Below are 18,767 nucleotides of genomic sequence, written 5' to 3'. Positions count from 1 at the left end.
ATAAACTGAAAATAACATTATTAATTATTACTGATATCAGAAAAGTTGGTTTTTTCATAACATGAGGAGAATGAACCTATTTACGTCCCACATCCTATTCATAGGCATAGGCCCAGATGTACCTGGGATGCGAGTGGCAGGAGGTAGGTACCACTGGTCTATGGGCACTTCAGTCTGTGGAACAGTTCGTAAGGAGCACAGAAAAGATTAGAATATATTAGAGTGGCTTCTATGTAGTTCAGTAGCTACTTGGTAATTTATAAGGGTTATATTCTCTTTCTTTCATGTGGTTTGTTGAATTTCTGCACTCAGGAGAATATAAAAGGGATTGCTTTGGTTTTTATAATTTCTGAGAAGAAAAAGAGACATTTTATGGCCATCACAGTTAAAGCATGCCATACTAACTTTGAATATACGAATCACATTAAAGTGGATTTTAAAGATGGATCTGAAACAGCAAAATGAATTTATTTACGTTTTATAGGTCCTATTGCTCTGAGGAAATATAGCATATGCTCTAAGGCAAAAAAAAACCCAAACAAAAAAAACAAAAGACCCTCTCACAGATTATTTTACTTTGGGTTTTTTTTTTTTTGGTACCCTTGATTAGGGGTGAATTTTTAGAGTTCTCTGCACATTTCATGTACGTAACTAATTTCTAAAAGATGGTGTGTAGTATACTCATGCAGTTAACATAGCAACTTGGCTACTAACGTTAATCCTCAGCACACTTAAAAATGAGGATAATGCAAATGCACATACAAGTAAATTCGCATTATGTGGGACTTGTATAACATTTATAATTAGGATTCATTTTAAAAGTGCATGAAAATGCTGGGAGGAAATTTAAAGCGAAATGTATTACTATTATGCAAATCTAGCACTTACTACATTCCTTATTCTCATACTAAAATCTGCTATCTAAATAATTGCTTCACAACGGGAAATTATCACCAGCAGCCAAATTCTCCTCTCCCTTCCAACCCTTCCCTTGATCGTGTTTATTCAGTAGTACAACAGCATTCAGCGGTGTTGATAAACATGCTTAGTGTTCATTTGGTTAAGCTTCAGTAAACTGAGCCTCTGGAATTAGCAGTCATTGGTTACAAGGATGCAGTACGTAATGCAGTATATTAAACTACTCCACCAGAACCTTAGCTAAAGGAGCAAGGAACATTTCAAAGCTTGGTTGACATTTGTTACTTTTTTCTTGGCATCGTCACTGGCTTTTACATCTGCTCATAAATCATTTTTAGCCTAATGTAGTATTGAGCCATCTTGTTTTGCAGTAATAACCGGGGCACTGCTCAGCAGAGGGAACACAAACAGATACCCAGACTTAATTATTAGGACAGGTAATGGTGACTTCAGTTCCTCAGCAAGTGAGAGAAAATCATCAGGATTTGGTAATGAAAATAAATTCTTTTAAAAGATAATTATAGATGGAGTAAGATGAGTAGAGAATAAGCCTCTAAAAGAAGTTTTAAAAATATCATACGTGCACAAAATAAGCAGGATTTCTATTTCATCTACCATCTTGATGTGTGGGCTGGCAGCATGAGAAGCTCCTCCTCATTTTCACTTGCTCTGCTTTTATAAGAAAAATTACAGATGTGAGGCCTTCTTTAATACTTTGAATTTAGAGGTTGTCCAGCTAGACAACTGGCTAGCCAAGGCCAAGCAACCTCTGCCTAACTGTGGCTAGAATCAGAGTTTTCCATTTTCTGCTTATAAAAGGACTGGTCCACCCTATTATGTACAAGTCCATAGCATTTACCTGGAGCATTTCTGCAAAGTAAAACTTCCTATGTCAGCCACTGGAACTGAGCTACTGTGGTGCTATTGTGGGGTCAGTAGTTGTAAGAACGGTAATCCCGTTAGAATTTGATCATGTTTAGGGGAAAAGATCTCCACCACTGCTCCAACTGTTGAGTTTCATATGAAAAGCAGGGGTAAATGAAGAGATGCTCTAATAGCAAACACTATTTACTCAGAAAATTAATATTTAAGACTTTAAAATATGTAATGGTAGTTTACTTCCAAAGACATAGGTTTATTACAGGTTTCTGTAGTGAGGTCTTGGAGTTTACCATTTAATCTTTGCTTCAAAAGTAATCAAGAGCTGAGTTCATTTGATATGGAGCTTGGTTTCAATTTGCTTGATTCTCTTGCTGGCATTTACACAGTTCTCATCTGAAAACACGCAAGATTGAACAGTAACAACATATTTTTACAAGCTACCAGCGGGCCTTTCATTGGAACAAGTATTTGTGGCAAAGTAATTAAAGAGCAAATTTTGCCACATGTAATCTCCAAACAGCTGTAGGTAAATATTCCCAATAATGAACTGCCTGAATTATTTTAGTCAGATGAAGTGGCAACAGCAAGACTCATTTCAAGACGTATTTCCAGATGATTGGCCTGGTACTGATCCCATTGATACCAATGTAGGTCTTGCATCACTGCTGTTCTGTCTCATACATCTCCAGCTGTTAGGAGTTCACCATGCCCACTTTTGTAACTGTTTCCCTAAGAACAAGAATTTCACAACTGAACTATAATTATATATCTGAAAAGGTGCAATTAAATGGGGAAAATATGCCAACAAACACAGGAGATTGGGATATAGTCTCATTTGCTGTTTTGGAAACTTTTCATCCTCTGTCTAATAAAGACAGAAATTTTGCCACCATTTCAACATTATAAAAATAAAATATGAAATAATTTCTTAGGGCAATGGAGGTTAATACTATCACTGAGACAAACCCTTTGTACTTGGTTATAATCTACACTCGTAGTCTCTGAATATAGCTCCAATGATATCCATGCTGCAGCTTCTATAACTGTAGAAGCTTAGCACATCTGCTATACCAATCTGGAATGAGAAAATGTAGAATTGTAACTCCCAGAAAATACTAGCACTTACTTCTACCACCTCTATGCGGAAAGTGCTGCAGACCTGGATTAAACTCACTTAATGCTAGCTAAATGTAAAAAGACTATGAAGCCAGTCTACATCAGACATTTATGTTTTGTCTATAGCCATGGAGACTGAGAGAGAGAACTCATCATGTTGCATCTCCGTGCTCAAAATTTTTTGGCTGTATTAACTGCTGTAGGAAGTTTAATTGCAGTAGGACCCTGTCTCTTAGACAAGCCACTTGAAGTGCTGCTGGCTATAGTGAGCTGGGCTGACTGCTGGCCTTTCTGTCTATATACTGCCATGGACTTCAGTTGGGATTTTCAAGAGTGCTATGTCAGTCAGTCTTTGTGAAATATGGCCCGATTTGCATTTTTAAGCAGTAGATATGTTACAGGGAAGACACTTTTCTTGTAACAGTTATGTCAAGCCTATTTTTAGAGGAATAGCATACAGCATAAGTTTATTAGTAGATTATTCCTCTTGGAAGCAGAAGGCAATTTCTTAATTACTTTAAAAAAAAATTAAAAAATATTTTTGCTGTCTACTTAACTTCTTGTTGTATGTTAGAACTCTACCAGGAGAAGGGTCCTAAAAGACACAGCACAGCCTTTCCCTGTGTCACCCCTCCTGCTAATGGTAGCAATATATGCAAAGCAAAAAACATGAGAAAAAGGAAGGTCAAAGCTGTCAGTTTGGGAGTTCTGAAGAAAAGTACGTGCCAACCAAAAGAAAAAAATGAACAAGCTGCAGCTTAACAATTCTTCTCAGTTGCAACAAAACTTATCCTCCTTTCCAAACAGTATAAATAGTAAGTATTCGCTGACAGAAGGTAATTTCAGAAGCTAACAACTTCAAGACAGTTGATTCCTTAATGGCACCAAATGGATCTTCAGTACAAGTTGGTCTGCCAGTTCAGAAATGTCACATGATGCAAACCTCTCATTTCCTTGCAAGAAATAAAAGATGAATCACTGACTTCTGTTAGGAATCAGATTTTAAAATATCAACACAGTCTATAACTTCAATAGAAACTCAAGTATTTTTCTACATTTTAGCATTTAATTTCACTCTGCATGGTTTATAATCAAATGTAGATGCTGAGGTAATTTAACTTTTAACCTGACTTCCTAAATAATCACGTATACTCTGTGTGTGTGTATGTATGTACCTGCCTGTCATTCTTTCTCCCAATAATTTTTCAAGCTGATAGCAAATTTTCGCTAAATTAGATAGAAAGATACAAGTGTAAGATAAATTTAGCTCCTGCAAGCCTTAGAAGAATATCTAGTTGGGAGAAAGTGGAGGGGGAGGAGAAGGACCGGTCTTTGTGGGAGTTCACCCCTGAGGACACAAAAGATAGGAGGCATCTTACAGAACTGTGCTTATTACTAGAGCTGGCCAGAGTGCCAATAATAGCATTTACCCAGAAAGTAAGACATGTTAATAATTCAATATGAACAGGGTACTTGGAAGGGAGCAACAAAGGCTGGGAGAGATCAGTCTGTATTCATAGGATCTCTTCAACTTGTAAGAGTATAAATACAATTCTGCTTCATATTGTTGGGTGGGAGAGTTCCTTCAGATTTCCATGATAAATACGCACAGCAGACTATAGTGTGTATAGCATTTCTTATTTTAACAAGGAAATTCCCAGAAAGAAAATCAACTGAGCTAACTGAAAAATCATAATTAAGACATTTTACTTCTATTAAAAAATAATATACTGAGTATATTACTATAATAAACATTAATGATAAAAAAGTAGGGAAGTTATTGGGTGAGTTGAAGGAGGGGAAGAGCCAGACATAAGGTGGTGTGACCTCTTTGAGCTGGCGATTAATTTTAAAGAAAGGACTACCTTGTAATCATCTTCCAGAAGTATGCCAGCAGTTGGGCACTTGCAAATTCGAGGCACCCAAAATCCACATGACGCTTTTTAATGTGCATATATGTAAGGAGGCAGATGCTCACAGAGATGTATGCAGAAGGCAGAAGCCTTTTATTTCCAAAGGCGTGAAGATTAAAGGTAGACTATTAGCAAGAAAAAGAACAAATAAAACTGTTAGCAACTATTCTTTAGCAGATAAATGAGAGAGCTTAGAAATATGGTAATAAGGTTTGGAATATGGTGACAGTGTTTTGTAGCTGATGATAATGCACAATGTAACAGATCATTATTTCACGACTCAGTGCAATCATAAGCATGTTACTTGTCTAATGAATGTAAAATTATTTTTTATTTAATTTTGTAGCCAATAAAATTTGCATAAGTTTTGCTAGGATTGCTAGGGGTTTATGCTACCCACCCATTGTAGCAAACTACTTCATGTCCTTTTAATTTATAAACACATTACTCATATTAAAAATTAATTTCAAAAAAATGTACTAAGTTAATTAACTTGTGTTTTCTTTCTTCATTGAAAGCAACGACTGGAGACTAGGGAAAATATCAGTTTTATGAACAAATCTATGAGTTCAAGACACAAAATGAGTCAAACATACCTTGGAAGATAACATTAATAGTCGATAGCCTTACTATATAAACCTAACATTTTATGATAAACCTTTTTCACTGTGCGCTTACAAAACTTTTTAACTTCCCTTTTTAAGATCCACAAAATAATGACAGTATATAAAATAGTGAGGAGAGAAGCGGTAGTTTGAGTAAGTGAGATTTGTAATTATTCCTTGTAGCAGGTGTGTTACCTTCATTTCCTGAAAAGCTAGTGACTCTAGCTACATTAGGATCTCTTTGTGTTATTTGAATTCAAGAATGCTACCTCTCTCTCAGGAGTTTCAGGAGGGAATCTGGAAAAGATGCCATATCTGCAGTTCTAAGTGGGGCGCTGATCTCGGACAATGCAGTCCTCCTAACTGAGGCATCCAAAGACAACTCTCAGGAGCTCTGAAGCTTCTTTCAGTAATGCTGACCACTAAAATTCAATAAGCATAAAATATCTGAATTATGGGTTGGAAAAGTGTCATGGACTTTTAATGATGCTCATTCCTGAGCATCCTGCCTAGTCTTGAGAAACTCTGGGAAGAGAAAAAACCAATGTGGCTTACCATGTGTCTTCAAAAATCTGTAGAACTGTATGGGGTTTTCTGTCGCAGAGATGTTTTAACTGCTGCCTAGATAGAGTCCTAAGCACTAAGAAAATCCCAGGGATTTCACATCATCACTGAATATAATTTCTCCTCATAGTTTCTATGTAAGTATCACAAAGAACCATGAAGAAGCCATCAGAAACTTCTAAAAAGTACCAGTGGAGAAAATTGCTAACAAATATATAATTATTATTAAAGCTTTAATAATTAGGTACCTACATAAATAGACAAAGTTTCATTTCCTGGCTCTGCATTTCTTTCTTTGTCTATTTTTCTTTAAAGACACAATCCGATTTTCATAAAGACCAATCAATTATGATATTGCTTAATAACTCTGCTGGGTATTTTTCAGGCACACAGCAATAAGCTTAGTAGAGTTTCAAATAGGAGTTAAATTAACAGCTTTATCAGCTAAACAATTATTCCTATGAGCTGATGCTTCTATATCAGTTAAAAGTTTTCATTAATAAAAGTTAAAATTCACAAAAACATTGCAAAAATCTTGTCAGACTCTGTTGCTGCCTAAAGAGACAAGGTTTTATAATTACTTAGGAAGAAACTTTCTTTCCCAGAATCTAAAAGCCAGATTTATATAAATATTTTCTTACGAATACATTTAGAATTTTATTAACTTGTTGGCCTGGAGAGGAATTGTCAAGTCTTGAACCAAAGGAATTATCCTTTACTGTCCCTGTAACAACATAATAGTATAATGGCATAAGAGGTGGCTAAATTTGAGTTTGGTTGTATAAAAACATATCAGGATAAAGGATCTAATGGAATGATATTAGCGAATCAGTACATATATTGTGACAACTGTAGCCTTAAGGATGCATTTCTGCCACATTAACTCATTTCAGATTTCAGTCACTACGTGGAGAGCCTGCAACTTGCTCTCTGAAAGGAATATCCTAAAGCTACGATCTATCAGTCTGGATATCTCACCTTTCTCTTCATGAGTTAAACAAGGATAAACAATGAAAATAAACTATCTGAAATAGGGAAGGAACCTTTGTAAAAGTAACCTGGTTTCTCACTCTATCCCTCCGGATCTCTTTCTGTCTCCCCCTTGCTATTTTGCCTTAGAAAATTACTGAAGCATCGTTTCGTAATAATATATCTACTTAAATAATTGGATGTCAAATACTTGCCTGAAAATGTTAGTCTTCTAAGAAAATTTATATTATGTGCCAGGAAAACAAAATCACTATCCTCTAGCACTATATCATTACCGTTGTTACTGTTCTGCTGTTAAATTTGTGGCGTGATAGCATCTGGTTCAGAAAAATAAACAGAAAAAGGAGAACAACGAGCTGGATCTTGAGCGCTATAATTCAGTGGAATCTGATTAAAACCAATTTAACTTCACAGGTGATCTGACCCATAACAGATCTGGAAATCATGTCTCCATCTTTACTTTGGAAAGAAAGATTAGTAGTGGGAATTGACAATGAGGGCTTCTGACAAATATTGACTTTTTCTAATGGTAATTACTGCACAGACTAACTGGGAGCATCTGAAAGAAGGATCTGAACATGAAATGCTGCCAGGAGTTGGTAGTGTAGCTTGTCTTTAGTAGCTGTTACTGTGACCAGCGTGGACCTGCACTAGCGGCTTTGGGTTTTAAACAAGAGAACAGGGCAAAATAGGTAACTCTGAATATTGTAGGGTACCTATTTTGTAATCTTCCCCACTGAAAAACAATTTTTTGAGACTAAAACCTGCAAATACTGGCTTCTGTTTATGCAAATGTTTATACTGAATTGAAAAATTATTTCACTTAATTATTTCAGTTAAATACTGCAGAATGGCTTTATTGCTGGAGAAAAATCCTGAACAAAGCTGCAGTTAACGAAGAGTAATTGATACCGTCGAATTCCAGGGGGGTTGCCTTTTACAGGTGTACATAGCATGCACTTAGAAGGTCGCTTACAGGCCAAAATTTATTAAGCAGTGTATCTGGAATGCCCTGTTTCCTTCATGGACTTGCACTATCTTATCTGTAAAAGCATCTTTCACTAAGCTGCTTCATTTGCAGTTCTTCAGGTCTAGCTTCTGCAGCTTAAATGGTTCTATGACATTTGACAACATATGCAGGTTTGGTACCTGAAAAATTATCAATACATCACAATAAAAGAGTGAGTAGCCACTTGAATATCTTCTGGGTATATATAGCAGTTCAGGGTAAGGAAGGATATCTGTATGGCCGTTCTTTTGCTTTATGCTTATGCATGTTAAAATAGGAAGTTTTGTAACAATATCTTTCATAAGATTGATCTTCTGTAACTGACCAATAAATACATAAAATGGAAGAAGGCTGAGAGGAGCTGGGGAGGGCCATGTGCCCTGAAGCCCAGGGACTGATGCAGGGTGAGACTGAGCCCAGGTGTCACAAAGAAGCTGACCTTGATCAGCTGGTGCTGTAAATGTTTCTCCTTGAGCTTATGAAAAGAGCGTGAATGTCCCTGAGTTAGCAAGGCCAGCCTGGTGGGAGTGAATATGTGGCTCAGCCCAACAGAGGGTGTAAAACCTAAATACTATAAGTATTTCAAAGAGAGCAATGGGTTTGAGTTGACTGTAACTCACCTACTCATTCCCAGTGTAGCAACGATCAGCGTATTCCAGAGACCGGCAGTGGCAATCACACTGGTATTGTAATTAAACTATTTATTCCAATTGCTAGATATATATTTTGCTAAGTGTATCTTACATTTATTTTGTATTATGCAATATATGTGGTATTGCTCTGTTAAATCAGAAAGTCTGTGTAACATCTACTAACTTTAAATAAGTAAATTTGATATTAAACGTTGGACCCTCCATGTGTGGAATAGCTAAAAGAACTTGGTCAGAGACTATTGGATTCTGACACCTTCACATAACAAATATCAGTTTAACAATAGCTGACAGGAATGGGGAACCATGTGAATTGATCTGTATCAGATGCCAGTGAGAATAGAGGATTCATGTAGCATCTTTGTACGGTACTTTTCAAGTAAGAGACAATTTTTGCAAAGTTTTTAGGTAATATTCTTCTGAGTTGATGACCAAAAATTCCCTTACCTAAATGAGCTAATAAAAGAGGCCTGGCATCAAAGGTTGCAATTATTGCTTTGGTGAATGAAGGGGAAAGTGAAGCAGATTTAACATTTTAAAATGTACTTTATAGTTATGCACTAAACTTCCCAAGTGTTAAATGGAGGATTAAATTCAGCATTAGAGCTCAAAAATATGAAATTTGATCAAATTATTCCTTCCATCTAAAGATTCAAGTACATCAAGTTTTATTTGATTTCTGAACTATTTTGAGCTTTATATGGTTTTTGATGCGTTAGGATATTAGTCAGTTAGAAGGATGGTGCTATTATTCTGTTTCTATATCTTATGTAAATTATGACATTTTTATGGTGACCACTGTTGCAATAACATTGCTATTCTGAACTTATATTGCAATTTTCATATATGAACTCTGCTTAAATATGTGCAAAGACTATTAACTCCAAACAAAGAGAAAGTTTTGGAGACAAATTAAGCTGGCGTACTCAATACCATTCATTTGATAGAATTAGCAACAAAATACAGGATATACTCTTATGTCTAACCATGAAATACATAATGTAAACCACTGTTTACAATATAGTGTGGCAGCATTGTCTTGAGAGATGTAAATATTTTGTGTTACTCTGTTCTTATTTTGTGTTTTGTTTTTTAAACTTAATTGCAATATGACACTATAATGTTGCCTTTGCTGTTTTTTTCCAAGTCAGAAAATTATATCTCATCATTACCAGGACAAAGACACATACAGACTTCTTGTTGTTATATTGCATTCTGCAGAACCAGTGTCATTCTAAAAAGTCAGTGTTAATGACTTTGAAAATATAAGTTGCAGTCTGCATCTATGAGAATAACACACATCTTAGAGACTCTCCCAGATTCAGAACTGTATGGTTTATTTCCAGACTCTGTCATCTAAACTTATTAATACAAAATTAGGAAATATACATATGCACAAATTCTTACTCATCGTGGTTTATATTGGGACTTTTATTTATAATTGCAAATACATATAAATTGCAGCTTAGAGTTTACTATTCCCAAGAACAGTTCGGCAGTTACTGCCTACTGCAAGTAGCTCACTAGTGCCAGAATTCACTGACACTGTTGCTCTCCTCAAATATCCCTTCTCATGTCCTGGTACATGGGGTACGTCAGGTGTAAAAGCTGAACTGTTTACATTGCTCATCTGATAATCTTTACCTCTTCTGTATGTGGCTGTGTCGCGGTTAAAAACGTCTTTCCTTATGCTGTACTGTCATGATACAAGTACTGCGTGCAAGGGAATAAGGTACCTATGTCTCCTTCCCAGCAAGGATCACTGCCTGTTTCTGCAGGGACAGAATGAAGAAAAGGGCTACAGATTTAAGTCTTTTTGCTCTTGTCATGGTTTAATGCCAGCCAGCAACAAGGACCACGCAACTGCTCACTCACTCGTCCCCTTTCCGCAGGGTAGGGAGAAGAGGGAGAAAAGGTCTGTGTGTGGGGAAGCTCATGGGTTGAGATAAAGACAGTTTAATAGAACAGTAACAGAGAGGAAAATAATAACCATTATCATGGTAAAAGAATTTACAAAATAAAGTGATACAAGTTGCTCTCACAATCCAGTGATCAGTTTCCCAGCCTGTCCTGAGCAGCAATTGCAGATTTCTGCCCCCTGGCCAACCCCCATTTATATACTGAGCATGACGTCTATGGTATGGAATATTCCTTTGGGCAGCTTGTCCTGTCTGTGCTTCCTCTCAGCTTCTATGGAAAGCTGAAAAAGTCCATGACTACTGTAAACATTGCTTAGCAACAACTAAAGCGGTGTTATCAACATTATTCTCAGTAAGTTTATGCCTAGGTATAATTTTGAAACTCTTTCTTATGAGTATTGTTCCTCTAGCCTGCGCTTGAACTGTGCGATTGGTCTAAATCTGTTTATTTTCTCTGACTGGATGATTAATATTCCACTGATTACTATTTCTTTTGCCAGAATCATGTTCTGTTTCATACTGTCTTTTCATTTAATCTGTTTAACTAGCTAGAACTCAAATCTCATAGGATGGATAGCATTGGAAAGCCTTGCAGGGATCAGGGTTTCTATAACTCTAGCCAGTGTTATTCATTACTCGGTTTGGAGACACTTTCATAAAACACAGTAAGCATGAGTCATCTCATATTAATGTCCATATATTATTTTAAATAATTTCATACTTTAACCTGTGTGTATGTGTATACATATATGCCAAATAGTCAAAACTAGTGATGCATTTTATAACTTCGTCTTTGAGTATCAAATAGAAGACACTTTATAGGGGATTGCTCTTCCATCTTCTGAATTTCAGGCAGCTGATTTTTCAGGTGGTTGGTATCCTGAGAAAAGGAGGATTCTGAACACCATGCCTCTTCTGAAAATCTATGTTTGGTCAGCTAAAAGCAGTAGAAATAATTGTGATGGTCACACTTTGAAAAGAAACTATTTAAGGGTGCTTAATTCTCTAACTCACATTTGGTATTTAGAAAGCAGGAAATTTTCTCTGTTATATGATCATCCCTATAGCAATCAGATGCTCATGAACAAAATAAAACAAGAGTCACCTGTTCAGTGGAACTTCAAATCATTTACTATGCAGGCTGGTAAAGCAATAAAAGTCGATAGGACATATAGGGTGTGTGATAGAGGCAAAAAACTGAAACGAGAGGGCAAGAAGTGTTCTTTAGCATTCCCTTGATTAAGTAAATGCTATTCCCATATCATCCCAGGAACAGTTCCTCACCACGAGTGTAAGCAATCTCATTTTCTGTGTGTCACATGGGGTGCAATGCAGAAGCAGTAGAAACGGTTGAGACCACTCCTTGATGGAAGCTGTCTTTTAGTTCAGATGAAAACAAGTTGTCTTCCATTGTGGTGAAGAATCAGAGAGAAAAATCTCTTAGAAGTACATCAGTGACTGTACTTTTGTCCTTTCCAGATATATGCAGGGGGATAGATGGCATCATGTTGCTTTCCACCTGGGACATACAGCATTAGCCTTTACATTCAAAAACAGAAGCAGTGATTATAGTGAACTCTTCTATCCCTTTTTCTGTCTTTTTAAAAATAGAATTGAAGGTAAAAGGGCATTCTGTCAGAGGAACGTGTACTCTATCTCTAAATATTAAAAAAAAAAAAGAAAAGATATGACTAGAAAATAATTTACAACTTAAAACAAGTAAGAAAACAGCCATGCTTAGTGTTAAAACTTTAACATTTCTAGTAGACTAGAAACTCAGTGCTTAAGTTTAGCATTTTAACATCTATGCAGCTTATAAATCATTTTTTAATGCAATATATTTTCTGCAGACCACTACAGTTAGTCTTTGCTTGATATTACCTTGTAAATTATTGAGGCAGTTTCATACAATGCATCACCTTTATTCATTATTAAGAAGGCAAGCCGCAGAACTCCCATATTTTCACTTAGGTGCTATTAATAATAAGAAGAGAGCTAACCAAGGCAGGACAAGAATAAGGATTGAACAGAGAGAAAACATTTCAATTAAATTTTCTTTTTTGCTGGAGAAAAAAGGATAAACATTTAAGTCTACCTAAAAAAAAATACTGTAATGAATTACTCAAAGATGACTGTAGCTTTAATTGAACTATTGATTATTTTTTTATTTTTAGGTAGCATTTAAAAAAATACATAATTGCTAGTGTACTAGCAATAGGATTGATAACTTTTCTGTTATCCTAATTAAAACATAAAAAGTAGGCTATTATTTTTTTAAACAGAAAAGATGGGAAAATCCTTAATTTCAAATATTCAGACAGTTTCACATACGTTGGACTGCACACAATGTTTGTAGAACTTTTATTTATTTATTTATGTATTCATACTTATTTACTTATGTTATATTCCAAGGTAGATGACAAGGATAAACAGACGATAAATGTTTGCTTATCACGTGGTAATGGACAGCGTGTGCTCAAAAGGCCATATTTGAAATTGTGCACTCTAACTCTAGGGAAAAATCTGGAGAAAGAGCAATGCCATTTTAAGTAGTTGAGGTTCATATGAAACACATAAAAATTCCCTCAGACATTTTAGAACACTTGTGGCATCGTTTTGTTTTCACCCTGAGCTCTAATTCTGTACAGAAAGTTGGATATTAAGCTCTAAATAGTATTCCCACTACCACTTTGGATGCCCTTGATGCTGCTGACAAATCATGCCTTCTCTTATTCTTACAATTCTCCAGGGATGCTATGATGCTTAACACTTTCCTTCAATTCTATCATACCTTATAACTGAACACAGGTAAAATCGGTGCAAGTTGTATATGCAGTTTATTATTACATCTTAAACTTTTTAATATAAATCCCTGTGTACATATAATATTAAAGGATACTAATCAAATCAGCCATAAATATCCCAATGTCTGTATTTGCCTACTGAGTTCACCTTTTGAAAATGTGTCTCTCTGAGATCCCCATGGGAACATGGTGGTGTAAATCTTACCCTTTTTATAAACTTTACCTTTTTATACACTTTCACCCTTTTGTTTAACAAGGCTGTCAGAGTTCTGCACCAACTTTAAAAAAGGAAAATCTATTTGCCAGGGATTTTTTTTGAGATTTTTTTTTTGTTTTTCAACTTGTCCGTGTTCATCATCTCTTTTGCTTGCTCTGTCCTGAACATTCATGCAATACTTTTTTTAATACAAATGTAATCTTTCATATGTGGATAAGAACACTCCCCATAAGAATACTAGCATTCATTACTCACTGAAAGAGTGCTGGCTCCTTTTCAGTAGACATCACTTTACCCAACCAGGCAGCAGAAGAAAAACAATGGAATTTAGATGTCTGAACAGGAGGAAGTGGAGCAATGTTTCTGAAAACAGAGTGGAAGCTGAATCTTGGAGAGAGAAAAAAAAAAAAAAGCTAAGGCTGAAATATAGCTTAATATTTCATTTGTCATGATGAAGTCCAAATCTGAATGTGAAATTTTTTCAGACAGAGAAGCGAAATATTAATTAGATCATCTTTTCTATCTGTGGCTGCTGAGTAAAACCAGTCAGTGGTGGATTTCTTTGCAGAATTGTTTATTTCCTACCTCAGGTGTGCTGATAACTCTGGTATTAATATAAAATATTTCCTTAACCAATTCAAATTGTGCATTTACCCTAAAAACGTTTTTTAGGGCGGTTAATACAGAGCTCCTTACTGAAGTGAAACTAGAACATGACTTTGGCCAAAAGGTAAATAGAGATTGTAGCATGATGGGGAGTCAGCATGAGCTGCCTGCTGTCAGATGAGCTTTTTCGTGATTGCTTATGTAGCGTGGTGACCTTGGGATAATTTTCTGCCAGCCACGGAGAGATTTTTTTCTGACTTGACAGTTTTTAAACAGGAAGTCTTGCATCAAATCATTGAGGTTCATCTGAATGCTCATTTGCTTGAATTTTATATTGTTGATATAATAATGAGCATTTTAGATACTTCATATTTTTAGTAATTGCATCCTTCCTTTTGAGCATTTGGTATTGGGAAACTCTGGGTTGCTCTTCAGCTGAACTGAAACTACCAACTCTGTATAACTAACATATATTGAAGTTACCAAACTGGTGCAACAGAAGCTTACCCTACCGGTATGACACATTTTGCTTATGTAGCAAGGATTGATACAAAAGATAAGAGAAAGATTATGGGATCCTTTGTGTCCTTGAAGAGTTTAGCAATTTTCTAAGCACCACTTGATACAACTTGCCTCATTTTTCATCTCTGCTTATAAAAAAAATAAATAATCCATTAATCTTTATGTGAAAGCAAACAGAATTCTGAGGTTAAGAATGTGACACAGGGTATCAAGGTGGTTCAAAACAAGAAAAAAAGATTGTTTCTGTTTCATTTAACTAATTAGAAGATTCAAAACTAGTCTATGAAGTAATTAATATATTCTACGAGACAAATTTTGGATTCTGAATGGTTTTCATGGTTGAGATTTGCTTCCTTTTTTTTTTTTATATCCCTCTTTATTTGTGTTCGCTTTAAAGAGAAGTTCCACAAAAGAAGAAAATATTTTAAAGTTTTGTGCCTTTTTTTGAAGAAAAGAGAAAGTAAAGAAAGGAAAATGTTCTTTTTTTCCCCTTAACTTTTAGATATGTCCCTTGAGATCAACACTTCAATCACTTTCATATTTTTTTTCTTGAACTACCATTAGGTTTTTGTGCTTGGTATTACCTATTAATAAATTTAATTGGGTCTGAATTTACACCACCTTCAATTCAGTTAGGTTTCAGTGCTCGGTTCTATGCTGGAGAATCCTAAGATTAGGAGGACTTAAACACTGGGGAAAATGTGTGGATGAAAAGCCCAGACAAGTCTATTTGCTGACTGCTAGATGAAATTATTCTCAACTCCTTTATCAATTTTATTGACATCGGTGAAAATTGTTTTTTAAATGGTAAAATTCTAAATCAGATCAGTTGGAGTGACTGTGCAAATGAATATAGTTGGTGGAAGGATATCCATTCATCCTTGTCGGGGTACTCAGAATTGCATGATTCTGGAAATAAACAAAGACAAACTAGAATGAATAAAAGTCAATGTATTACCAAATAATCCCTTGACACTTCTGCTGGATCTGCTTTGGGTATCATTGATGATCAGCACAAGAGAACTCTAATATCTTATTTTCAAGTTTCAGCTTGAAAAACATGTTGTGCTGTGCTAATGCTGACAATAAAGCCTATGACAGCACAGTAATGGAAAAATATGAATTATCAAATAAGAACACAGCAAGGATGTTAAAGGACCAAAGTACTCTTAAAAATATGGTTTGTGTTTATTCATAATTGGAGGAAGTTCTGCTGAGTAACTAAAACCCTTGGCTAATTTTTCTCCATTAAAATATATAAGTAATAACTGCAAATATATAATCAGCTCTTTAAAATGTCATAGAAATAAAGAACAAACAGCTGTGACATGAAATAAGAAAAAATAGTGATGAGCATTCTCAAAACTGAAAGAATATGTGATAAGCACAAATACAGGGGGGTTAATTTGAGCGTGATCAATAATGAATGTCAGGAATTGTTCAGTGTTTCCACCTAGATCATCTCATCCTATTCGCCATGTCCAAAAGCCAACTTCCTCTCAGCTGGTTTTATAAGAAGGACAAATTCGCTTTTGGTGTGTTTTCCTGGACTTTACAACACTCTGTCTGAATGCAAAAGCTGTTGGATTGCCTGAGAAAAATTGTGAAATGGATTAGTTATTTCAGGGCGTACAATGACAAATAATTTATTTTGGAAAAAAAAACCAAATACCCCATGAATGATTTGAGAAATTAGGTTTCCTAGGCTATTTCAGAGGCGCTTTAAATATTGCTTCACTTGGGAGGCAGGTTTCATCTTCTCAAGGGCATCTCCTTCCTATGCCACGTGTTGCCAGTCAAACTGCTTTGACATGCAGTACTTCAAAGCTCTGCTGCATGTCAGACTGGAGGCGACTGTTTACTGCAGGGCGACAAGCAGCTAAAACCACACTGATGAAACTACAAAAATATTTATTGATAATATTTAGTTCTGCAGATACTTCACTGCTGTTTTTCCTATATTTCCATCTCAGCCACACTCACTGCCAGCAGGAGGAGGGATATGGATTATTCTGGGAGGTGATACAAGGATGGCAGATTTGTTTTCCTTGCAGAAACTCATTTGCTGTGTCGGCAGAGTCTTATTAAAGGTGCGTCAGTTAAGATTCAGAGACGAGGTTTAGATAGCCCTCTTTATACCACTAAAACATTCACTGCTGTTGATTGTCCAAAATGGGAGCTTTTACACCACTTTCTACAGAATGTACTCTTATCTCTGGAGTGATGTATTGGTGTTGTATAACCTCCCTAGTAGGGACGTGACTATGTATGGGCAGTGCTGATACTACATCCATGGGTTATGCTCACATTATGTCTGCTGAGAAACTTGATTTTAGCTTTGCTGACCACATTTCTCTTTCATCCTGATCAGGGAGTCATTAAAGGACATCTTGACAAGCAAGTCTTTTAGACTTTGGGTATCAGCCATTGCTCTTAAACTGCAAGTTTAAACTGAAGGCCATCTGTGTAACATTGGCAATGCTTTTTAGTTGGTTTGTACTGGGTGTAATGGCTTGAACAGATGTCAGTAACAAGACTGAACCTTCTGCTGCCTGTCTGTGAGTTGTTTCCCTCACTCTCTGGGCAGCAGCGCCAGGAAGCACAGAAGGACCAAGAACAGGGATGCTCAGAAGCTCAGGACTGAATCTGTGAATTAGTATTTTTACGGAGGTTCCAAAGGGGCACCAAAAAAGCAGCAAAGTCTGCATCTCTCCGTGAACTGTGTCTGACAGGACTCCTTAAGAGCAAAATACGGTTTTATCTTAGTAGCACCACGAGGCCAATATAATATAAAAATGAAAATCTGTCTTTTGTTTTCTTCTTCCTGGCATGGGCACCATCAAGTTTTGTTACAAAGAGTAAGTGCTGCTTTTTTTAAAAGACAAGAAAAGAGGGGGAAGGGTTCACCTTCAAGTCAGCAGATCTAACACAGAACTAGCATTGTTTATAGATCTGTCGAGGCAGAAAATGTCATTTACATACCCATTTTTTAAAGTAGAACCATGCTGTCAGAAGTAGTAGAATTTTAAATTTCAAATCCATGATTAAACAGTCATTCTGTTTTTCCAATCTGTTCAATACTCTGCAACCCTCCATCTCTCATGGAAAATCCTTTGCTTACACACCCATTTGGAACTGATTTTCTTTTTTTTTTTTTTTTTTTCTTCTTCTGACCTTCCTTCCTTCTGTCCTTCCTTCCGTCCTTCCTTCCTTGTTGTACAGAATCACTTCATCTTCTGGGATCTCACCAAAACCATCCTGTTTGCTGTTAACCTATCCATTCCTTTCACCTTGCCTGTGGCACAGCAACAACTGCCTGCATCTGCACTGCTTCCAAATTCCAGCTTCCTTTTACGCTTATTCTTTCTTCACATTTTACCTGTATCTTTCCAAATGTACCCAGCCTTCTGTTCCCTTTTTTGTCCCTGAATTCCCTATTTAGAACACTTTGCTTACACTTTTATACAGTAATAGGTGGTCTCTCACGGGACGCTTTCCTTTCCCAGTCTTCAGGGATAGCTATTTACCTGATACAAAATTTTCTTATCCAAATGCAAGGGAAAACATCCACCCTCATGCTTTCATCAGCCTATTTACATCAGACGACAGAGGCTGCTGAAGAATGCAGTGGTTGTGGAGGAGCAGTGTATGGTTTTGTCTGCTGTGGAGGTTTCTCAGTATTTCGTTTTAATCAGCAAGTTAAATCCAAGGTGATTATGTTCCAGCAATAAGACAGTGCATAGTCTGGTGCTGTGACAAAGAATTCTGGAGTCTGAAAATGAAGCAGTAAAAGGCATTTTTGTAGTGTTTCACTTAATCAAAACTGTGATTGCCTGCTTATTAAACTAACATGTATTTGAGCCATTAGAACAGATCTTAGTATTTGTGTTAATTCAAGTAGCTTTGTAGTGTTTTTAAAAAAAAAAATGTCCATTGATTTGTATTATAACATCCCAATATACCCAAACCAGGGAACTCAGAATTTGTTAAGAGTTAAGATTGAAAAAATCACAATTGCTCTTAACAGAGACCTGCTGGCACTGAGAATACAA

Source organism: Rissa tridactyla, chromosome 6 (genome assembly GCF_028500815.1).
Source record: "Rissa tridactyla isolate bRisTri1 chromosome 6, bRisTri1.patW.cur.20221130, whole genome shotgun sequence".
Lineage (NCBI taxonomy): Eukaryota > Metazoa > Chordata > Aves > Charadriiformes > Laridae > Rissa > Rissa tridactyla.
The sequence above is the reverse complement of the archived record's forward strand: the minus strand, read 5'-3'. Positions refer to the sequence as shown.